This window comes from Falco punctatus (assembly GCF_963210335.1).
Source record: "Falco punctatus genome assembly, chromosome: 2".
NCBI classification, from domain to species: Eukaryota; Metazoa; Chordata; class Aves; order Falconiformes; family Falconidae; genus Falco; species Falco punctatus.
The window spans coordinates 22738631-22763757 of NC_137581.1; the positions used below are offsets into that span (position 1 = coordinate 22738631).

Consider the following 25127-nt stretch of genomic DNA (forward strand, 5'->3'; position numbering starts at 1 on the left):
AAGCAGTGTCTGGATATTGTGTTCATGCCTAATGTCCACAGCTCACGAAAGATGTTGAATGTCTGCGTGTTCAGAGAACGTGCCCACAAGAAGCAAGTGATCACAGCAAGAAAGCCAGAGCAGTTACTGCCTAAGGCTCTGTGGAGTGGGTTAGGTAGAAGCAGAAGATCATCTAACATCCAGAGAGACATCTAAAATGTGTCCGATGAATCATACCCCAAAGTGCTTATTTCTTGCCTTTGGTTATAAAGGGCATCAGACAAGTCCCTCAGAGACAGATGTCATATTGTGATCCCCTAAATTCAGGTGAGGTGTCCGACCAGTGGTATGAAGAGCATCACTCAAATAAGTCCAGGCAGGTTATCAGCACCTGGAAGACTTTCCTCGTAATCTATGTTCACCCTAGGTTTGGTCACATTTTACTGAACAGCTAGATGTTCTCCCGAGCTCCAGTGATCTGGCAGAGAATGGCTTGCTCTGCTCATTTTAACCCATTCAATTCATTGCACCCTTTGGTGTCAGGGAAAACATGGAAACCCTGAAAAAGGTAGAAAAGGAAAGAAATGATGTAAATAGAAGCCAAAGGGGAGAAAAGTGGAAAAGATCTAGCCTAAAATCAAATGGGAGAGGGAAAGCTGGCTAGAAAGTTAGCTCTGGCTAGAAAGAGAAGAGGAAAGGAAAAATGAAACAAAGAGCAGAACTAACACGACAGAGGGAGACTGAAGAAAGATGCTGCAAAAGAAAGATGCTGGAGAGAAAGAAACCCAGCAAATTAACCAAAATGCAGCAATATGTGCCGCAAAGAAATCTTTTCAGCAGGCTCAGGGAATGTCTCCATTAATGTTTCACACTGAAGGCTCAGTGGGATTTTCAATATTTTAAAAGCGTTTCTGAAGGTAACCAAGGGGAGATACACTGATAACTCTTGAAAAGCTAGTGCATTAAATTTTCTGATGTCTTCAAATAACATGGAATGGTGTCTAACTCTAGGTTGCTTTAAGAGAGCGCTTATGTCCTGCTGTGCAGCCTCCACTCATTAAAATGTCCCTCTCTAGGGTGGTTTACATCCCCTGCTTTTCTCTCCGGTGAGCACTGGTGAAGACGACACAGGGGCAGGAGGGCTGAAGGGAAAAGCTGGGAATTGTGGTGCTGCTGAATGGCTGCTGGTCCATCACCCCACAGCACTGGAGTAAGAGCCTCACACCCTGCAGAGAGGCAGGAACAGAAAACAAAGTCAAGACAAAGGGTTTCACCATGTGGACCCTGAAGCAGAGAAGAAGGAACACCAGGTTCACTTGTGCAGAAGAGATGCTGGATGTCATCCTGGTGACTGGTAGGTGGTAGCTTCCACCGCCCTGGCCGGGGGCATGGGAAAGCTGGCTGTCTTGAAGTCTTGTCTAAAGAAGGGGAGTGAAAGCCGGATGGGAAAACAACTCACAAATGCAAAAGCTCTCAAGGCAGGGCCATCCCGCTTTTGCCGGGTGCATAGGCGCGGGTAGGAGGGAGGCGTGAACGTGTGCTTTAAAGCCGAGAAGAGGAGCAGCAGCACGGCAGAGGGGCAGGGCTCTGTCTGGAGGAGCATCCCTGCTCCAGAAACGACGCCCAGCTCCTCACCCCTGGCTTGATAGCAGCTGCCAAGCTCTCTCCTTCTGGAGAAGACCCAGGCCAGCGAAATCGCTGCTGAAAAGTTATAAACTAACACGAATTGGTCCCACGGCGCAGCCGTCCTTCTAACCCGCAGCGCCTGGGGGCTCCCGGGACCTGCACGCCCCCGCCGCCCCCGCCCGGTGGCTCGTCTTGGGGTTATAACACAAAAAAACCCCGAAGGGCAAAGGTGGCAACGCACCGCCCGGGCGGGAGCGGCTGCCGGCGGAAGCGGGGCGCGGCGGTGCGGGGCGGGAGCGGGCAGCGGCGGGAGCGGGCAGCGTTGGGAGCGGTGCGGGGCGCGGCGGGAGCAGTCAACGGCGGGAGCGGTGCGGAGCGCGGCGGAAGCGGGGCGCAGCGGGAGAGGGGCGCGGAGGTGCCGTGCGGGAGCGGGCAGCGTTGGGAGCGGTGAGCTGCGGGAGCGAGCAGCGACGGGAGCGGGAGCGCGGCGCGGCGGTGCGGGAGCGAGCAGCGACGGGAGCGGGAGCGGGGCGCGGCGCTCCCCACCGGGTGGCAGCACCGGCCCGCGGCGGCAGCTCTCCCGCAGCGGGCACGGCGGGGGGGCCGCGCTGCGGGTGTCAGTGTCGCGGGGTCAGCGCACGACACGCGCTTCCGTTGTGCCGGCAGAGCAGTGACTCTCAACAACTGTCTGGAAATACCGTTCCATATGTCGCCATCCTGGCCTACAACGGCGAACACCTCTCGCTCTGCCTCACAGCACCTCTCGCAGGGACATTTTAATGAGAGGAGGGAGCGCAGCAGGACATAAGCGCTCTCTTAAAGCAACCTGGAGTTAGACACGGTCGCGTGTTATTTGAAGACATAAGAAAATTGAATGCGTTAGCCTTTCAAGAGTTATCAGTGTATCTCCCCTTGGCTACCTTCAGAAACACTTCTTAAATATTGAAAATCCCACTGAGCCTTCACTGCGAAACGTTACTGGAGACAGATTCTCTGAGCCTGCTGAAAAGATTTCTCTGTGGCATATATTGCTGCATTTGGGTTAATTTGCTGGGTTTCTTTCTCCCCAGCATCTTTCTTTTGCTGCATTGCAAAGCATTCGGTGCAAGATCAGACTCCAACAGCCTTTACATTGACTGGCACTTACAGGAGTTATCCCCTTTTTCACAGCAAAAGCATTCAGCCCACGGTTAAGACATCAATATTTAGACATTCACCCACACACTAAGCATGTAAACACGCCTGTCATCAACAGAGATTTGTCAGCACAGGCTGCCGAGCTCAGCTGGTGGTCTGGAGGACTGGTCTGGTAGCCTTGTGGCTGGCAGCACCGCTCCCCTCACCACAGCACTGCTTGTAATGGGAGCTTAGAGGCTGGCTTGCATGTAGCACATGTAACAACCCAGAGGCAGGCTGCTAAATGTAGGGGGTTTCATTGGAAATCGAACTGCTCCTCCTAGGTAGCTGCTTCAGGACAGAGTTATCCTTTCACATCCAAGCAGGGCAGGGATGTAGCACAACACGGTCCCGCTGGGCTGGCATCAAACCAAAGGTGGGAACTACTCAGTCAGTGTCTCAATAAATTTAGAAAATGAATGGTTATTCAGATTCAGCCCCAAACTCTATTTGCGTCCTGCCCCTAGCAGATATAGTGACAGATGCCGATGGAAGACGAAGTACAGACAAGTGCCTGTGATACCTCTCTCAACCAGCCTCTGTCATATTTTCAGCTCAGTCTTTCCCTTGGCGTGTTAGCAGACCTTTCTTCCAAGTGCCTGTGTAATGAAGGAGGACACAGGTCAGGCCGTGTGATGGGAAGGAACATGGTGGCAATTGGGCACTTTCTCAGCATGACTTGTCTGGCCTGAATGTGAACCCTCCCAAGTTCCCTCCTTCCACTACGCAAGGTAAATAAGTTGGTAGCTCAGATGTGGAGGTCTCCGTTTGGACACGTATAAAACCAGGCAGGATTAATTCCATCCTCACTGAGTCGTGGAGTCAGAAAAGGCACCTCCACCTGGTGGCCACTCTGTTTTGTGCTGCATGGTTCTCTAACTGCTGTTCACTGAGGATTTTTAGTATTACATATTTTTCAACGAAAAAGTGTGCAAAATGTTATCTGTTTGATGGATCACAAGGAGCCATGAATGCCAAGCAAATGATAAAAGTAATAAGTAACTGTTCTTAGAATATCTGATCTGATGCTTGCCTGGAAAATTAATTATCATAAAGACTGAAATTCAAAAAAAGAGATATCTGATAAGATAAAACCTGAACTGAGACAGCAAAGAACACGGAATGTGTTTCAAGCTTTTTTCATCATAAGCCACCTGCTGAATCACAGTGACCAAACCTGAAACCTGTTCTTTGCTTGGCTTCTTTTGATATACAGTTCTTTCCTTTTGGTACCTGTGAGAGCAGTTTGGAGGGATTTTAGACCCCTTTCCCCCTATCGAAGAAACAAGCAGAGTTGTCCTTCCCAACCAAGTGGCACACAGCAAGGTTCTACTGAGAGAAGGCTTTATCTGTCTCCCAGCTAGCTGTCCTGCTCCAGGTTTCCTAATCCGATGCCAGGGATACAGAGACAGGATGAAATGACCCACGAAACCAGTCATTGTGAGGGAAGGACAGGCTGCCACGGTCTCCTCCATCTCACTTTCTCCTCTGGGACTGAGCTCACCCTGTGCTGTCCCTGTAGGGCTGCAGAATATTTGGCTTGCAGGCAACACAAGCAAAGGTGTATGTGGGCTCTCTCCTGCTACAGAGCACAGCACAGACAAAACGCAACCTCAGCCGAATCTAGCTTAATTCCCCGAATGACTAATGCTGCTTAAAAGTAGAAGCCAAGATAGGATAACGTGAAATTATTTGTTGTTTGCCCCAAACAACAGCCAGACAGGGCTATCTTTTCCCTCTCATAAACTGAGTGGGTTTGACTCAGTTTATAAACTCTGGTTTGAATTTAGAGATAAGTATCAACCTATCAGCCTTGTGCCAAGGCTCAGAAGCAACTTGTGACAGGAACCATGCAGTGTTTTACAAGGCTGGATGGGCCAGGTGAGGCAGCAGGATCTGGGCAGCGTGGTCAGACAGATGCTCACCTCCACTTCATATCTGGAGAGGGCCCAGGGAAGGGGACAGTATAAACTCTCATGAAGCCTCATTGCCAGTGGCAGGAAAAGAGCTAATTCCAGGTACTTGAGAATTTACAGCCACCACAGCAGATTTAATTATCACTTTACTGGGCTTTAAGTGAGCTGTAAGACTAATCTAAATTTGCCATGCATTACAGGGTCAGCAGTTTCTTTACAAGCTGCCTCAACAGACAAGTGTCAAATTAAGGCTATATCAATAGATAAAGGGAAAAAAATAAAGCCATTGATGGCCATAGATTTCCCAGCAGATATCTTTATACTCTGCTATAAAAGCCTATCACCCTTCATTTAAAGAAAGTGAAAATTGTTCACATCTCTTTCAAATGCTAATCATTAGGAAGCAACTAAATATAATTATAATCAAATAATGTGCACCTTTTATTGAGGGGTAACAACACTCAATATCTTCTGCTATTTATGCTTCCAGATAATCTGAGTGGTTAGTTTGGGACCAGATGCTGGAGCCCCTCCGGTTGCTGCATTACTGCACCTCCAAGCATTGCCGGTGCCGTCGGGACCCAGCGCTGCGGCTGCACGCTTGGTTTATAGCAGATTTTGAAAAAATGCAATGCTTGGCTTGGGCACAAATGCTTTCCAGGGCAGCGAGGGCTCTGCTGTCACAACCAGCCTGGAGCCAGGGCAGCCCACGGTGCTGGGGGCCTCACCCCAGGCGCAGCAGAGCCGCCGGGCCGCAGCGACAGACCTTTGTGCGCCGTAAAGGGGTGGACTTTGTCAAAGCCCTACCCTTGGACTTTCAAGCACCTGCACCTGCTGACCTGGCTAAGAGGATTTTCGAGGTCACAGCGTCTGTGAAACAAGCCAGGCACAGGGCTCTGCTGGAGGGTCCCCCCTGGGCTTTGGGGAGCTCTGAGTGGTGAGAGCCCTGTGAGGACACTGAGCCCCTGGCTTGGAAAAGCCCATCTCCTGTCCCGCTGACCTACCTCGCATGACATCCCTTCCCTCCCTGCCCCAGGCAGCAGGACCCAGGGCTTGTTTGTATGACCAAAATCCCTGGCAGGCAGCAGAAGGAAGGTTGCTGCCCACATCATGCCTGGGACTCCTGCACAGTCATCCTTGTGTTTTGCTCGCGCAGATTTCTCTTTCCTGGTCGTTTCTTTACTGGACAAGGCCCACACTATGTCACACATCTAGTCCAAGCCAGAGGTCTACCTGCATAGTCAACAGAGTTAGGTACCTCGGTCTCCTATGGGCAGTCCTCAGGAGATGCCTGTCTATCCCCCTCGCTTGCTCAGACAGCCCAGATGAGCAGCTTAAAGCTAAACACCCACAGTTTGCAAGACTGAAGTTAGCTTCCTAGTGAGATGGATCCTCATGGAGAGGAGAACACTACCTAGCAGGTGTCAGTTACATAGGCCCTAGGAAAAAAACTATCTATTTAGCCCTTTTTATACATACTCTCGCATTAAGAATATAGCTAAGCCTGGCACACAGCATACTCAAACTAAGCTATGTGTTTCTTCCCACCACCCCTTTAACCCAGACCATTGCTACCTGTTGTACTCTCCCCATAACTTCCTCCCCTTTGCAGGGCTTAGGGGCTACCTCTGAACCACCCTGGATGCTTATCTACAGGGTCAGCATGGAAAAGAGATGCTGGTGCTGCCCTGCATCTTTTCAGAGGGCCTGACCTTGCCCACCCCAATGATTTGAAAGATCTGAGGTTTGGAGGGAGCTCCCCGTTTTCTTCCTCGCAGTTACCTGCGAGCTGAAAGGTAAGCACAGCCCTGGCTGGAGGAACGGCCTGTGGGTGAACCCCACGCCCTGCATCTATTTGCATTGCTGAGAAGTGCTTCTTATCTTTTGGACTTTCAAACCATGGAGTTTAAAGAAATATTGGAGTGAAATTATAGCTGCTGATGATTAAAGCACTATATTTAGGCTTCACCGTAGCTTGAATGTCAGATTATGAACTCCAAAATATTTTTAACATAAACTCTCCCCCCATAAACAGTGAGCTAAAATACTCAATTTGTTCCATTGACTTCAGCCATCTGCAAAACAATTCTGGTTATACATTAGTCCTAGGGGACAGCCTCAAACCTTGAATTAATCTGGAAAACACAGATAGTCAGAGCCAATGGCCTGCTGCCCCTTGTTGGGAGAAGCCACTTGGCTTTTGGATTGCTGGATTCTTTTTTTTTTTTTTTTTTTCAGAAAGATCCTACAAAATTTCAGTCATGTGAGACTCACCACCCAAGGTGAAGTGCCTGAGTGGAAATCTACCTTTGAAGGGATTTAGTCCTGGGTCACAGGTAAATATCTTAGGTAAAACAATGTGGATAAAGCCCTGCTGAGCCAGCTGAGCTTGAGGAAGGCAGACAGCCTGGTTATCTGAACTTCACTTATCTGAAGCCTCCTGTTGTTTGAGGTGGGATCACGGTCGTCCACCTCACACTGAGAGGGGACTCTGTGTGCCCTGACCACCCTAAGGCGCATGACCCAGCACCCATAGTTACATCTTAGGAAGGCAGGTGGCCCTCCTCTGGAGAACAAAGCAGTTTAGAAATTAAAAGCCCATATGATTCAGGCTGCATGGCTCAAATGCAGTCATGAAGGGAAGAAGCACACAGAGGAAAGAAAGTTGGAATAATCTGGGGGAGACACTGAGCTGAGATACAGTGGTGAGACAGCGTGACACCCTTCCCAGGCAGTCATGACCATTGCATGCCTCTAGAGTTTTCCCAGAGCCTCTGGTGACTGCAGTGAAACACCAGGACAGGCATTTTGGTCACTTCTATGACAACTTTTTCTGAGTCATCTCTGAAAATCCTGCTGGTTCTTCACTCCATCATAGGAATTTAGAGCATCCCATACCTACCTCCATTCCAGCTTTCCGTAGCTATACCCCAGTATGTTCTGTAGCAGAACAGTTTCCCCGTGGTGAGCCTGAACCTAGGACATGCACTGGTTCCATCTAGACTAGCATACAGGCGTAACCATGGTGAGTCCTCAGGCCCAGAGAGCAAGTAGCACAGCTGGTCTGAGTCCATATAACTAAACTCCCTTCCCTCAAAACACTGCTGTCACATCCACACTGCCCACCAGGAACTGTGCCTGGCCTGGGCTGTCCCTTCAGCCTTGTCCAGGCGATGGCTGGCAGTCACACAGCATGTGGGCAGAAGAGACACTGTGAAAACCAGAGGTGTCTTAGGGCTTGCCCACATGAAGAAGTTCACGTGGAGCAAGCAGGGGGTGAGTTATGGCCCCAGCAGCCACTTTGCTTCAGGGAAGGACAAAGCCTTCTGCATGCTGAGTGGCTCCAGTTACTACATCGGGTTCTCTTACACAGCATTGTTGGGCTACACATTCCCCATAGAGACTGTTCACCACCTCCCCATGCCCAGCTCAGTCCCAGTTCTCACCTGGAAACCAGAAGTGGAAAAAAGTTAACCATCTCTGTCTCATAAATTCAGGAAAAATAAAAAATACGTCACTGATGAGTTGCGGTGGAGTTCCCAGTGTTTCCAAAACAGCGGTGTACCTCCAGTTGTAGACCTGATGGTGGCTCATGTTGTAACAAAAAGTTAAATAACAAAAGCCCCAAACCAAACCAAAACACTGAAGAACACTGAAGAATTATTCCTAATCCCTTTTTTTCTTCACAAAATAAATTTTAAAATCTAATAAAGCCTTTTCACACAAGCAGCAGTAAAAGAAACATTATGGTTTATTTACAATTAATTTTCAGCTTATGAAATCACCTCCTGAATGAAATGTGTGTCTGAGTTGTATAAGACTCAAGAAGGGAGAACAGATAACGCCAGCGAGGGGAGAGCAGATTTATATAGTGTCTGCTGGTTGCCTTTCATTTTCTGAACAGCAGGAGGAGATTAATGATATTGTCACAACAACATTAATGATGCTGTAAAATCATAAGGACAAAGAGAGCCACGATTTGATAAAAGTGAGATTTACAGCTGCATCAGTCAATTTAATTATCTTTTACTAGGCTTAAACTAAGCAGTAAGACTAATCTCCATTTAACATGTTTTACAGGGTCTGCAGGCACTTTACAATCCTCCTCCATTCAGAAGTGTCAAATTATGGCAATATTGATAAAAGAGTGGTGTAAACAGTTGTCTAGTCAATCCCCGAACCTTTACTGCATTGTAAAAGCCTATTACTCTCAAGTTTTGGAGTGAAATTTGCGGACAGTAATCTGAGTTGATAATGTTTAGAAAAGAAGTTCGCGGAAGATAACGCTCCATGTCCAGCTGCCTGTGCTCGGTGCAAAGGCGGTGCTGGGTGCCCCTGCGCTGCTCTGCTGCCAACCTTCCTGCCCTGCCAGCCCTGCCAGCCCCCAGGCAGGGCTGTCGCCCGCTGCTGCTCCCCTGGGAATGAGTTTTTACATCGCACGCAGGAGAAGCAGACCCAAGCAGTGTGAGGGCTTGGCAGGTATTTTAGCACAGGGCGCTCCACAGCCCAGGGTGATGGAGCCCCATGGCCCACAGGCAGCAGCGGTTCTCCCCAGTGTCCCTTTTCAACCCATCTCTGATGGGCAGAGTGGGACCAGGGGCGGGGGCTGGTGGTGGCCCCATCAGCTCTGCTCTGCTGGTGACGCTGCTCGTGCGAGGATGGTAACTGCACCGCCAAACCCCATGCGGAGCCTTACCTCTACTTCCCATCACAGCAAACATTAGGTAATTGGAAGTTAAATGATTATCTAAGTTAAGATTTTATGATCAACATCATCTAGAGATGTTCTGTGAGCAACACACAATGTTCCAAACAGGGTGTTTCGCTTCTTTTTATTTTTTTCAGCCCCTTCCCTGGCCACCAGCAGCTGCTTCACTGCGTTCTGTTTCTTGATGTTGTAGTACTGGACGTGTAGTGTAACAGACTACTTGTTCTTATTATCTCCTGCAAAACTGATAGATTATATATGTTAATTTTCCATGTGCTGTTTTTAAAAGCCAAGTCCCTTGGGTACTTCAGGTCACTAGACTTGATTTTTGGCTCTCCATCACTTTGTGGAGTTACTTATACTTCTACGAAGTGGCCGTGAAGCCCAACCATCTCCAGCTGATGGGCTGTTTCGTGGCTGCCAAGCCCTACCTTTACAGAGAAGTATCTTTCTTTGAGCTCTAGCAAAGCAAGCTTCTGGCATCAGGGACAAAAGAAAAAGGCTTAAACTTGCACTTTTTAAAATGTTTAATTTTCAATGAAACTGAAGAAAATGTAACTCGTAAACCAGATGGCAGCTCCCAGCAAACTGCATGCTTCAAGGCTGGGGGAGACCCTTGTCTGGCCAACTGCTGCTTGACCCTTAGCGGCTTGAGAAAATCTGAATCTTTCCTAATGAGTTCAGACTGTCTTCCCCTGTCCAAGCAGAGGAACACCAGTCTCTCTCTGGCCAGGTATGGCTGGCAGTGAAGGAGGGGATTTTCTCTGACTTACTGAAGGCTCTGGCGCTTGAGAATTTGGTGATGAATATTTCATACTGTTGCCTGTATCTAAGGTCTGTTGGCCAGCCTGCTCTTTGAGCCATCTTTTCTGCTGGTCAAGCGGCTCTGAAGGCAGCTTCTGAGATACTTCATTCTGGCTAACCAGTGTTTTGTTGGGCATTTTCTGAGGGAGGAGTCAGGCTTCCTGGGAAACAAACTTCAAGGCGTAGGCATGCCCTGTGTCATTGAAAGACAGTTGTTCTGCTCATGCATTGCTCAAGAGAGAAAAGAAACACTGAATGACTGAGCCCAGTGTTTCTACAATATTCTATTTCCAGCTGTCTCAAAAAGTTTTTCTACTAATAATGAAATAATCCTTTGAAAAGAAACTAAAAATATTTCTCTTTCCAGGCAAGGAAGAGGCATATGTTTTTTTTGACTATTACCCAGAAAGACTTCAGCAAAAAATTGTAAAAGAAGTCAACTCTTCTGACTTCTAGTTATGTTTGAAACACACCACAGCCCTGCTTTATCGCCTGCTTTCTGTAGCTTGCTAACACACCTAATACCCCACACCATGGCAGGTGTAACGTGCTTCTGGCAGTGCCGAGTGGCCCTCTCACCTTGCAGCCTCTAGGTCCTGGCACCACAGCACCCAGCTGGGGAGTCAGGGCTCCTGGCGCAGGAGGTGCTGGTGGACACGCCTGGGAGAGATACCTTCTTCTGCAGGACAAGTACTACCTCAAGCCCTGGTTCAGACCAACCCCAGGACCTTCCTGGGGTTGGACTGTTAGGAAATCAGATGTGTTAAAATCAGAAGCATTGTGGGTGATGGGCTTGGCTGGCCTCTGCCATGCAGCCCATGTTCCCAGCTGCTGCCTCCACTGGGCTCAGTTAGTGAGACACCACTGGTCAGCAGATCCCAGCCTGGAGTACCACAGATGGGAGCAAGACAGAGCTCTGCAACAGCTGGAGGGAGGCCTTGCGCACCAGAGCTTTAAAAAATTGGGAAGCTGGCAAGGCATGGTGGTTCCCATCAACGTGACCCCACCAAGACCAATGATCCCCTCAGTGCTTCTCTGTCCTGGGACTCTCAGAAGAGGGGTTTTCAGTCAAAGCACTGGCTCACCCTAAGTTGACAACTGTCTCAAACTTTACTGCCCGTTTCAAGGAATCTCCACTAAGCCTAGGGGAGGGCTGTAGAAATTGGTAGGAGTCTTGTTCAAACAAGGTCATCACAATTGAACCTCTGTCAATAAGTCCTGCAACGTGCTTGTCCATGCAGGAAACGGGGAAAAAGTCAGTTCGGGATTCTTATCCATCCAATCTTATCAGGGTGGTAAATCTGGTCTTTGATCTTTTGTCAACAATGCACAAAGTTGGAGGCAGCTGCCACCACCCTGCTCAGCGATGCAGTCATCAGGGTCTCATAAAACATTTATGAAACCTATCATAAACGGGTCTGATAAGGAGCAGGACACTGGGTTTAGGAGTCAGCAGCTTCTTGGGGAAGACCTTCCCTATAACTCCAAGACTCCTTTGTTTAAACAGCAAACACAAGCCACTGATTGCACCCTGCCATAAAAACTGGGAGCAGGGAATTGCCACCAGCCCTGCTGCCTGATGAATCTGTGCGGCAGGTACTGGCCTTCACCATTTGCCTTTCCCACTCACCAGTCCTAGGGTAGGAGGGAGAAGAGGAGAGGAACTGAACAAAATTATAACTGAGGAAGGAAGGAAATGAATAAAATTTTAACTGAGAAGGAAAGAGAAAATTATCTACAAGAGGATGGTGGGACTGTTTCTAGAACAAGGAAGAAAGGGAAGTTTGAGATGAAATGTTTTTGGTCCTTTCATTTCTAGTCTTGATGAATTTTATGAGATTCTCTGGGTTTGGTCCCACAACTGAGAGTGAGGTGGGAAATAATGAAACCCACCTCCCATTCCCACCTTCCCCACTTACTGCAACTATGACTTTGGACATGTCATGGTCTTTGCCTCTTCCCTGCTTTCTTTATCAAGAAATAAAATTGACCTGATCTGTATATACGCTGTGCATATGCTTGCTTTCACAATATTTTCAAAAAGCCTAACTCCCTAATAGAAAATGAGGTGCCTCCAGTGTCCACCCTAAGACACCTAAGCATCAAGAACACAATCATGGTCCCATGTTGTGCAGTGATTTCTGCTTACTTCAGCAGCATGGAGCACCTCTCAGAAGCACAATGTCTGCATCAGCACCATGATCTTCCTGAGAATAGGTGTATTGTGCTGAGGACCATGGCAGTTAGTCGTTGGGATGTTTCTTGTTCTTTGGCATGGGAGGTGCAGCTGGAAAAGGCAACTGGTGCTAGGAGCAGGTGTGTGTGTGTTGCAGTCCTGTTACTTACACAGAGGATTCAAACCCTGGATTTTCTGAATGCAGGGGAAAGTCAATGACAAAATGTAGCACATGTTTGCAACTTAAAGCCCTGCTTCTGGTTAGCACCAAGATCAAATCCTTCTCTTTGGTGCCATGAGGCCACATTTTTCATGCATATTCCAGTTATCTTTGGGGTTTGGTTTGGTTGTTGGGTTTTTTTTTGTTTGTTTGTTTGTTTGTTTGTTTTCCAGAAAAGACACAAAATAAGACATGAAATATTACTTGGAACTCAGAATCACAGTATAATATCTGGTGAATCTCCTGGCTTACTTTTTCTTTTATATGCTCGTGTTTTCTGTGATGATGTGTTCACAAAGTCAGGGTGCAGACCACTGTTGTTTCTGATATCTGACTTCATAAAGAAGTTTAATTTTTTCTTATAAGTAATTTAAATCATGCAAACTATAATGTACCATAGCAAGATATATTTACAGCTACATATTTATTTTATCGTGTAATCTCCATGAAGGAAGCAGATGTGACATTCTAATTGGTATTATTGTATTATTTACCCATCAAACTACTTCTTAGATGTTCGTTGGTGCAATCACATCTTCTCTACCTGTTAATTCAGTCCTGTTTCAGGTCACTGCAGTCACTAATAATAACAATTGTTCAGTATTAGCAAGAACTTGGTGTCAGAACAATTCCAAACAAAAGAGATAGATACAAAGATACCGTAATTAGGAGTGTGTTATCAGTTGCTTATAGTAATAAAGCACTAATTCAACGCTTGTGTATAACCACAAAACAACCATAATAAATTTTAGATTTGGTAATAAAATGCTACTGTATACCTTGATTAGGTGATAAAATAGCAGTTACTTTTTAGAAATATGTAAAAAACACAAAATGCTTCTAATCCTAAGTGTTTCTTTGCATGCAGCCTCTTGGATAAAGGTTCCAGGAGTACCGGAGTGCTGTCTGTATTTTCCCATCAGTGAAGGTGGCTGAGTGAAGCAAAGAATTGTGTTGGCTAGCCCATGCCTCAGGCCATTTAGTCGACCCAGTTCTCTTCCTCGCTTTGTTGCCAGCAAACTCAGGGCAGAGAATCTCTTCTTGTTGCAGTCAGATTCAATTAGTCAGCTGATTGATCAAACACTGTCACTTTGCAGCATGTCTTAATTGTGTGAAGTTGCTCTGTCCCTGTATCAGGTTATGTTATTCTACAGAAAAAAAATAATAAAAAAGATCTTTTAAATGTTTGCACATTATCTAACACTACTCAGAGGAATACAGGCAGTGCACTTATTCTGTCCTATGGTAGTTTACAGAAAATACGACAATCATAGTATTTTGTGCACACTGGTGCCAAGTCAGTGTCCAGCATCCCATGTGGGTGGCCTTCTAATGAGCCTCAGTGCTGTGAACATGACCATAGGTCATGAAATTGCAGTTCCAGGGCTTGCTCTTAGATTTGAGAAAAGGGTTTGAATCAAATAAAGTAACCAGGACAGGAACCTCCCCCTCCAAACAGTATGACTCCAACCATGGACTTCCACTGGGGAGCTGTAGGGTGTGGGTCCACAGCATCATGGTAAATTACCTGCATGAAAAATCCTGTGTATCTTAGTGACGAGACATGCACAAAGAGCTGCAGGCAGAGCAAGATGTCTGGAAACCCTAATTTAAATGGGCACAAAATCTAGACTGCACATGCCTGCAGCAGGTCTTCCAACCACAGGAGAAAGGGTGGTGCTGAGGCTGTGGTGCAGGGTCTGTGGAAACACCTGCCAGAGCTCTGCACCCTGCACCTCGAGCAAGAGGCATCCTGCATGAGGCTGTGCAGTGATGGCACAAGTGCTTTCTGCACTGTGATGGGGCAGTTTTGGAAAATTAAAGTGCTCTGTGAATAAGCATTTATATGGGTCCTATAAAACAGAGGACCAGAGACTCTGCCATCTGTTCTGCATTTCTGTTTTTCACTTCTCCTCCACCCTCCCTGTTTGAAGGAAACTGCTACCAAAGTTAACCCTCATGCTTGCCTCCATTTCTTCCATTCTTTTCCAGATTTTTCCACCCCCATACTTCTCATTCTTGCTCTTCTCCTTCCCTTCACAATCCTGCATTATCCTGGCAGACCTTTGCCTCTGGTATCATTTCTCCTTCTTTCTGCCCTTCCACCCTTCATACTCTTACTTGCCTCTATCCTATCGTTCTACCCTATGTGTTGCGTTTCGGCTGCTTGCTCGAAGCGCCTCATTAAAATGTTGCCATTGACAGAGGAAGGAGGTAGTGTCTGGCAGCCCTGGAGAGCAGTCTGAATTGCCCGTCACCTTCTTGGCCTTTGCCACCATGGTGGTCACAATAACTAAGCCGGGTATATACAGGTGAAATGCGAGTGCACCTCTGCATGTTGCTCACCGGGGTAAATACCTACAACGCTCCCTTCCTGGGGGCAGAGAAAAGCACATGCAGCACCCTGCGCCATCCCTTCCACTAGTAAAATATCCCAGTGGCATCATCACCTCCATACAGATCGATATCAAGGGAAGAGCAAACCTGCTTTCCCCACACCCTTAGAAGAGCAGCATAGTGTAGATCATCTTCTGCTTTGCTACATGCCAAGAGGAGCTGTGTGCCAAATCCCAGTAAAAGCTAAGAGCAGATGGTTAAGGTGCCTGGAATCAGCGTGGTGTGTCATCCCAAGAAATGTCAGCCCAGGTGAATCGGGGTTTACACAGCTTCCAGGACTGGTTCATTTAAAAGCAGAATTTGAAGACATTTGCTGAGGATGCAGAGCCCTCTGTTTAGACCAGCTCAATGAGGACATGGTGGCCACTCTGTCCTGCTGTTGCACAGGATGAAGATTAGGAGATTGGGTGCTACTGGGAAAAAAAGGCTGTCTCCTCCAGTCAGAATGGGGGAAGTGTCCCCACGAGATTTTTTTCACAAAGACTTCACCTCTCTGTCCCATGGGGGTGAACTCGACATTTTTGCCTGTGAGAGGAGGGTTGCTGGCCTTCAGGAAGACCCCAGAAAGACAACCCACAGAGGAGTGCATGAACATCAGCCACCCTTGGTGCACATTAATGCCCTCTCTCCACTCATCAAGAAGCTCCATCTTAAAAATCTAAAACTGGCTCCAGTGACAGCTGGAGGAAGCTTTTATACCTTTTACCCCACCAGACACATGCTGCCTTTTCTTCAGCACCAGAGAAGCCACAAAGCAGGGAGCTGCTGGAAGCGAGCTTTGTTCTTGCACTTACAAAACAACTCTTAACTTCCCTAAATTGTTCTTTCCTGGGCACACAGTGCCTTCATATCTTCTTGTCTGCAGGAAAATAAGCCTTTACTGAATATGTATATTTCATACCTTAAGGATGACACGACTGCCTGTGATGTAGTTGGTAAAATGGAGGGGAACTACAAGTGAATTACACTCGTTATCCCTAATGAGTAAAATTTTCTTACTGCAGACTCCTGAGGAATGCTGAAGATTATGGATAAACGCAACCAAAGTGATTCAGTCCCCAAAATTTCAAAGGTTTGCGGGAATATGCACCCGGATAGCTGGCTGTAACTGACGAAAAGGCTTTTGTCAATAGTGTGCAGACTCCTTTGTACCGGTTAGTTCCAAGTGATTTCATTTTGCACAGAATTGTCATTTCTGCACAGTGCTGGGATTTGAACTGGTGAGACAGCAGGGGAGGCTCAAAATGCTATTGCTGTTTCACACATGCAAAAAAAAATCAATAGAGCCCTTTCCTGGTCTCATGAAAAAGTAACACCTTTCCATGTTTTGAAGAAAGAAGGATTACAGTAGATAGCATCCTGATTGCAGCACACACTTTTCTGCGAGGGCTCAGCGTTCTGGACCAGACAAAGCCCTCTGATCAGCTCCGGCCCCACCGAAGTGTGAACCTCAGCAGCCAGGACCAGGCACTCTGCACTCCCCTGTGCTCTCTGGAAGCTCCTTCAGGGGTCTGATTAACTTGAGCAGAAAACAAATGTGCCTGGTCTAGCTGACAGGCTGGGCTGGTGCTGATACCAGGATCGCTGTCTGTTACCACATGCTCATGCTTGCCCATAACTCTGTGCCTTTGGTAGGCAGCATGCAAGGCAGTGGACCATAACATCTGGATGTATGGAGATATGCCAAAATTGGCAGAAACTTTACCAGGGTAAAGAAGGTGGGAGACATCCTTCCACTTCCTAACTCCTTCCTGGTAAATGTAAAAGAATGAATCTCTTGGCCTGAACAGCTTTGTTGCTAGTCAGAGTAAAGAGAACGCTCTTCAGGAGGGCACACAGACTCGTGTTGGAGACAGCAATCTCTGTTCCTTCCTTTTGACCCCAGGAAGATGCCTTCTATGTAGCATGGCTGGTGCCCTTTCTTCTAGTTGGTGCAGATGGTTTTAATGAGTTCCTGGCACTGAGAAGAAAGAACTATTTTCTTTATGTCCTCTTGGGAACATGTTCCAAAGAGGAGCTTCCCCGAGTGGCTGCATGGCCATGCACTTCTCGTAGGCTCACAGACCCATAGGGTAGTTTGGGTTGGAAGGCACCTTTAAAGAGTAGTCACAAGCCTCTTATCCAGCAAGTCTACTGGGTGTGAACTCCTAATTTTGCTTCTTCACAAATTTGTTACTGTCTTACTTTCAGGGGATTTGAAGCAGATGTCTACCCTGAGAGTCACCAACCAGAAAGGATACGCAGGAGCCAGCAAGATACTGGCTAATGCTAATCAAAACAATTTACAACATTATTCTGATTCCTCTTTGTTTGAAATTATTTATGATTTAGGAGAGCAAGAATTGGGCAGTATTTAGATTTTTGAATGAATGCAAGATTGAATGAACTTCTTGCAGAAGTTCAAGGCTTCAGCAAATCACCAGAGGCTTCAAGAAAAGTTTCCAGAGCCTTGAAAAAAAAAGCAAGAAAATAAATGGACTTAAACAAAGGCCTCTGGGAGAAGTCTTTTCTCTATGTGTGAATCTCATAAGATTTGAGGTTGAGACTTTATGCATTCAGAGCAGTCCAGTGAAGACAGAGGCTCTCCTTGCACCATCCTGTTTCCCCTGATGGCTCTTCAGTCCTGAATCCACAAAGTTCTTGCAACCACAAAATCCATGTGACTTCATTATCACCCAAGGAAAATTCACCTGGCTATTTCCTCCTTGCCTCACATCCCTCAGGCCACCAGTTAGTTCCCCTTTGGCTGATGGAAGCAGGAGTTGCTCCATTTTCCCAAGAGGCAAGAAGTACAAACAGGCAGTCCTGCAACGCTCTGTATCGCTGAGCTCTGAACCACGGCCAGCTGGCTAGCTGTCAGCACGCAATCCAAACACCGGCCAAGGCTGTGCTGGCTGCAATAAACCCTTCAGGGCTGCAAAACAGGTCAGAGATCTCAAAGAATACAGCTCTGCTTCGATAATGATTAACAGGATGGTGGCAAAAGTCCCTGAGGCTTTGGCTGGCTTTGTGTGTGTGCGCATGCACACATGTGCATACGCCAATGGGAAAGTTTATCTGTCCCAAGCCCAGAAAACACTTCGCAGGGGCAAATCCTCTCTCCTGGTGGGCTATTCACTCAAGCCATACTGTGGGCCAGTGTTCCTGATGTTCTCTGCGTTGGCAGGGAATTCTGTACTGTTACATTTACAACCAAGAGCAGAAACAAGCACGAAGGATCAGGTTAGCGTTTCTGTAACTTCTGTAAGGAAGAAAAACGCAAGATTAGATTCCAGTCTCTGATTCTCCCTGACAGAGAGTAGAATCTGCCAATCTGATCTGAATTGATACAGTATAATCTTGAGTGTTGTGTTATGTGTCAGGGTATATCCTAAAACCAAGTGGTGATCTCTTAAACTGTTAATTTCCAAAGCAGAATAACTTTGCATTTACTTGTGGATCCCCTGAAATTTTTTTCCTTGCTCTTAATTTCTACTTGTTATGTTTTAGAATCATAAAGTCTAGGAATTTTTCCCATGTTTTACAAAGCACACTATCATAATTTTTTGGAAAACAGGTGTTCGAAAAAACTCAGCTACACTATGTAAGCTGGTTACTCTTGGTGTGTTTCTGTGTGTATATATGCTCACGTAATGGATCTATAATGGTATATAAATGTGTTCTGTTGTTAGATGTACAACTGTTAGAAAGAATAACGTTTATTATGAGATCTAAATCATTAGAAGTACCAGTTGTCGCTCTTTCTATGCTCCATTATATTAAGAATATGTTCCAGAAGGTGAAACACTGTGGGTGGATGGTGGGAGCACGGCGGAGACAGTATCCCCTTCTGACCCTTCTTGGTTTCCCTTTGGCTGAGGGGCCAGCAGACCCACAGGGACACTGCTGTTGTTCAAGATGGGACCTCTTCTGAATGATCAGAACCACTTTGACAACTTCTTGCAGTTGAAATTACCCAAGCATAGTCATAACAGACGGTCTGCAGGCTACACCAGACACCTGCTGCCAGCCCCGGGCAAGCACGAGGTTCTACTCCGCACTACTGGGGCACCCGCAGCAGCCAGCGAAGGGGCAGCAAGCCCTGCAGCGGGGCAGGGAGCTCTGCAAGGAATGCCAGGTCAGGTCCCTTGTAATCAATGACCGTTTCCTTCTTTTGTCAGGACCTTGACTGGCAATCAGATTTTTGCGTGAGTTTCCTCTATCCCAAGCCAGTGTCAATAGAAAAGCAAATGGATAAAACGTGAGTGGAGACCACAAAACTCCTGGGTAAAAGCAGATAACATTCCCTGACCTTCCCGCTCATAAAGCTGCATTACTTCCTCCTCTGCAATGAAGATTAGTTGTTATATAGTATTTACATTAGTTTATATGGCCACATCCTCAAAGCCTTTATTCAGCCAAGTAAGGCTCTGCCAAAGCCCAGGTGCAGGTTTGCAGAGGCAGTGGGGGCCGTGGCCTCCCGTTAACACGGCCAGCTCTGGCTCGTGCTCTCACTCATGCACTCGTGAGAGAGGCTGGAAGACTGCAACAAAATAAATGCTCCGCTCTTAGACGACAATGGCTAGCCCGGATGAATTCAGCCCTGTGAAAGACCGCTTCATTTAGCTTAGGCAAAGCGGGGCGGGGAGCCGGGGCAGGAACAGAAAGGCAGCTGAACCCAGCCTCAGCATCAGAATATTTTTGTGCTTATTGTTTAAGTCTTCTTTTGTATGCATAAGAAAGAGGAAGACGATAGCTGAAGGTGCAGTCGCTGGAATTAGGACTCCGGCTTCCCAAGTGCTTACACCGTTGACAGAACGCAACGCTTCTGAGAACAATAGGCTGATGTTGGTATAACACTGGAGGGAAAAACAAGCCTTCTAAATTAATGTAATGCATCCCTTCCGTTTGTTCTGCCCTCATCTGTAGCAGAAATATCAAGAATTTTCTTTATTCTGAAGAAATAAATTAAACACTCAAACAGTTTCCCCTTTTAAATAAGCATTCTATTAAGGAGATGAGGTGTTGGCTTTTTTGAAGCTCTGCTTACTGGTTTATCTCTAAGAAGATAAATCATTTGCTTTATGATATTACTTAGATTAATTAGCTGGTGTTTACATGGCACACTAAGTATCTAGAGCACTGTAAATGTGCATACCTTTTGTAGAAGTCATTGCATGTACCTCAGAGCACCTTTGGAGTGTTTGTTATGGAAAGTTAAAATGTTCTGGACTCAATTCTTTCCTTTGCTGAGACTGAAACAGATGTTTCACTCTTCACCAACCTCCTAATGTTATCCAAGAATAACATGGGAAAAAATGTACTGCTGCCTCAGACAGAATCCGACCCTTGTTCACCCAACTCACATCTCTCCCCAGCCTTCCAGGGAGATCTGAGAAGCAGCTGAAGACCCTATTAAATTGTTCCTTTCAGTTACTTGCTGATTTCTGCTTCATGATTAAAATATTTATTGAAGATATCACCTGGCTGTTATGTCCTCATATAAAAATGGCTTTGGGATCTTCCCGAAAGCAAGGTTTAAAACCTTGCAGTATCTGATTATAGGGAGCTATGAGCATTGCTTCTTTCTTCCTTCATAGCAGTGCTTGTGTTTTCCCTTGCTGTCTGTATTTTGCATTTTTCAGCCTCTTCATTTGCTTCTTAGCAACACATTTTCGAGGCAACAGTGCCTACACTTTTGTCATTAAGCCTCAATATTCATCGCATAAAGACACAACCACGCAGGTTTTGGTTTAGCTGATCTCTGTGTCATGGTAAAGGAAGCAGCCAAGGAGGAAATAACATCATACCGAGATGCCAGAAGAGAGCAATGCTGGTGGCTGAGGACCAGAAGCAGCGTCCCTGACCTATCTGATTCCTACCAGGCACCTACAACGGTGACCTTTGCCTTCCTTAAAGTCGTTCCACTGGGACTCTGGAGAAGGGCTCGCCTGGCCAGATGAGGGTCCACCTCTGAGCCAGGGGCCCTGGGGCTCCTCCTGCAGTGTGCAAAGAGAAGCAGTCCCACCCCGCTTGCAAATGGACTCTGCCCGGAGCAGACACATCTGCAACAGGGCAGAAAATTCTCTCCCTTTTCCTCTTTGAATGCTCAGATGACCTAGAACTGCTTTTGCACCTTTTTTCCTTCTTATGTACATCAACGAGCTGCACAGCGGGCAATACAGGCCTCTCCTGGCAAGATGGAGGTGTGGAGTGACGTTTGGGCAGGGACTGGACTCACATCTCTGCCATCCTCAAGGCATGCGCTAGTCACAAAGCTGGCCAGGCAAAACTGGTAAAAGTATTCGAGGAACGCACTGCGATGGCTTGGTCTGTGGTTTATTAGTGCTCATGTCACCAGCACATGGGGTCTGCAAAGCCACCCTGAACAGCAGATGCCCCTTCTTGCTCTGGGAGGGGAAAAAAGGGCTCTGATGCTGTGTACTACAGAGTGTCAGCTTTTATAGTTACATGTTTCAATAACAGCTATTAAAAGAGAAAGTCACGCCTCCAAGGACAATGCTAAGAATCTAGGAGGACCCCAGGTTAGGATCCAGGTTGCCAGAGCATATAGACAGTGAGACCAGGCTCCATCCCACACATCCAGAAACTTTTCCTTCTACATCCCAGACCCTGCTGGGAATTTAAGTCAGGCACTTAAATATTGTACTCACCTGCGACTGCCAGCACAGGCTCTTTGCATTTCATTGTGCACACCTGGAGATTGCAGCGGGGCTTAGCCCTCTGGCTCACGTTCATCTCCAGTGCCTGGTTCAAGGGAGCCCTAGAAAGGTGGTTTGTCACTCTAAAGGATGTTTCCAACTCTCCCACCTTTAAAATGACCCCCTCCAGGGATTCAGCAGGCATTCTCCAGTGCTCAGTACAGAGGATTTAGCATTCCTTATCAGCTGTTTCAGGCTGTGGCAGGATGCTGTGTTCCTGTAGGGAGCAGGAATCGCTGCAGGATGAGAATTTGCTCATTCTCTGGTCCTGCAGATATTCCTTCCTTCCACGCTCCCGTTCCCCACTATGGCCTGTCTGCTCTGAATCCACTCTCCCGTGCACAGGGACATGTTCTGAGTGCACTGCAGTGTTGTGGGGTTCATATGCCTCCAAAGATTGCCTTGGGCTTAATGAATAGTACACATTGGCCTTACTTAGCATTTACACATCATTATAGGCAGATGACAGGGGTTATTGCTTTATGGCCAGAAAGATATGGAGAAAGCTGACAAAGTTGATCAAAGGTACAGAAAGGCTTCTGTGCATGATAAAAACAGGCAGAGAGAACTCCTTAGCCCCAAAAACAGACAGGAGGATATGCCAGCAGGTTATAAATTGCAAACAACATGGAGAAGATGAAGAAGCAACCACCCATCAGCCTGTTTTAATACAAGAGCTAAGGCAACTCACTCAAAACCAGCAGGTTGCAATTTCAAGGAATACAAAATGAGATTGTTTTTATACAGTGTAGAATTTATACGGTTGCACAGGTTTAAATCTGTGATGCTCCCTGTGAAAGAATGTTATGGATGTAAAATAAATGTGCATGGGTTCACACATGCTTTGGATATCCTCTGGGAGGTGAAGCCCACGGAGGTGTCCTAGGTGCAAAGTCCCCAGAGGCCCTCGAGCTGTAGATTACTGTATGATGGAACAGATTTTTTGGAAACTTCTCAATACACTTGCTTGAGCCTTCTACTTTTCCTCGAGCCACTTCTGTTAGTTTTCTCCATTGGAGGTGGGCATCAACACAACCTTAACAAGACTAAACAGCCTACTTCTCTCTTCAGCCATATGCTGGGGACAGGGTGTTGGGCTGGGTTGGTATGGCCACTCCTACACTCTCACCATCATCCCTGTGCCATCCTGGTTTAGTGGCTATCAGTGCTCTTCTAAATATTTTGAGAACTGCTCAGGAACTGGGTCAGGTAACTCCCATCATACTCCAACTGCTGGATTTACACACAGTTAATTGAAAATTATCACACAGTTGAATATGAGACCGAGTTGCGCTCTTGCAGCTGCTCCTCTATTGAGGGTCCGGTAGTGCTCCTTGTACCTGGGGATGCTGAGGATTGGGAGAAGGAATGAAAGCCCCTCAACCTTGCTTCCTACCTCTGCACCCCTGGAAAAGGAAGGGTGAGTTTCTGACTATGCAATTTTCACCTTTGCCTCTCCATCACCTGTTTTTCTCATCCAAGTTGGGTTTCAAAAAAGCTATGCACAATGACAGACCTGGCAGAGGTGGCACCCAGAGGTAGGCAAATTTTAGGAGCAGGTGATCAGTGACTGGTATTGAGCAAGGTAGAACTATACTAGTTCTGCCCAATTAACTCAGCAGCATAGAGCTGAGTGCTGTTTTCTTTCTTTCCCATTTCCCCTGAAAGCTAACACCCTTTGCAACACCAGCAAAATGCCAGCAACCCCATTATTATTTCACCCTCACAGTGACCTCTGAGCACAAAGCTCCCAGTCATTAAAGCCACTTGAGTTTGGCCTCTGGTCCTGGCTCCACAGTCCCACTGTTTAATACAAATGATCAGATGTAATCTCTGCAGTGCCCAAGCAGCCCCAGCACAGCTCTCACTGCAGCTTCCAAGCAAACCATGGCAAAGTTTTGTAGAAGTCATTGCCTGCACCTCAGAGTAGCCCCTTAAAAAGGGGGCTTGTGTGACAGCAGCTACCGTGGAGAGTCCAAGTGAGACCACAAAGGCTTACTACACCATGGACAACAGGGAAGGAGGGATGAGAGACATGAGGAGAAGGAGGTGAGACCTGCTGTGTGCCAGGTGACCAAGAGGGATGAGGCTGGAGCACGGACTGCCATGGCAATGCAGGCTGGAGCAGCCTCGGATTCAGCCAGTCCTGCCAGTGTGACACAGTGCCTCAGCATGAACGCTGAATGTGTTGGCTGGACTGAGATGGGAAAGGATGTGCTGAGCTGGACAGAGCCCAGACCTTGCGTCTGAAGGGGTGTAACAGCCCATCAGCCTTCGGCAGCAGCACAGGACACAGCCTGGGCCATAAAGCCATTCTTATTCATTCATTTGGGCATTGTGTGGACACCTCAGGAGAAGAGAGACACGGCTACGGAGCTGGGTTTTCAGTTAAAATTTGGCTATCGTTCGCCATACTGGCCACCCAGTAGGACACGTGTGCTGGCCAACAGAGCCATCAGCATCATTACCTTGCTGCAGGGCAAGGCTCACTGCTTTCCTTTTGACCAGTGTGCTGCTTTTGAGGCACTGAAGAGGTGGTGCAGCAGATTTGGAGCTGCTTCAGGAGCTGTGCTTGGTCCTGGCCCCCCCAAAGCCTGCCTGCCTTCAGACCTGCCCTGCAACTGACTCCAGCATCAGAGGCAATGCCTGACTCCAGCTCTGCTTCTGTCTGGAGGGTTCATAAGAGCTCTCACTTGTGCAGGTTCCTTGGTGTCTGCAAGCCAAGGGCTCGTCTACAGCTGTTTGCTCAGCAAAGTTACTGAAAAGGGTCCTTGTCGCCGTCTGGCTATCCACTTTAATGACATTTATACAGACATGATTTTCTTTGAAAGCTCTGTCCCGCTGCCAGGTCAGACTGAACTCAGCCAATGTTTTACACTCAACAGGGAGAGGACACTGCCAGCTCAACCGCTCCACATGCTCCAACCAAACAAGGCTAACCAGTAGTTACCAACAATTAATTTCCCATCTTGAAGGACACATGAAGAAAAGCCTAACAGGGGTCTGCTCTGATTAGATATCATTCAATGGGGTCATTGATAGGACAAGGGGTGGTTGTTTTAAGTGAAAAGAGGACAGATTCAGTGTAGATATAAAGAAGAAATTCTTTATGATGTGGATGGTGAGGTTGCCCAGAGAAGCTGTGGCTGCCCCGTCCCTGGCAGTGCTCAAGGCCAGGCTGGATGGGGCTTTGAGCAGCCTGGTCTGGTGGGAGGTGTTCCTGTGGGGTGGGTTGACCTTGGCTGGATGCCAGGTGCCCACTAAGCCACTCTGTCGCTCCACTCCACAGCAGAACATTGGGGGAGAAAATAAGATGGAAAAAACCCTTGTGGGTAAAGGTACAGGCAGTTTAATGAAACAATAACAGAAGTTGCACGTGCAGAAGTGAAGGAAAACAAAAGATGTTATTCTCTACTTCCCATCA

At 47.2% G+C, this 25127-nt stretch overlaps 1 long non-coding RNA gene across 1 annotated transcript in view; it reads left to right on the top strand.

The window, feature by feature from the left end:
- The first annotated feature begins 2103 nt into the window (after positions 1-2103).
- LOC308059321 overlaps positions 2104-25127 on the top strand; it is a 54504-nt gene continuing 31480 nt past the window's right edge. The window contains exon 1 of the long non-coding RNA XR_013926202.1: positions 2104-24829. This is a non-coding gene — a long non-coding RNA (uncharacterized lncRNA). The remainder of the gene's footprint in view (positions 24830-25127) is intronic.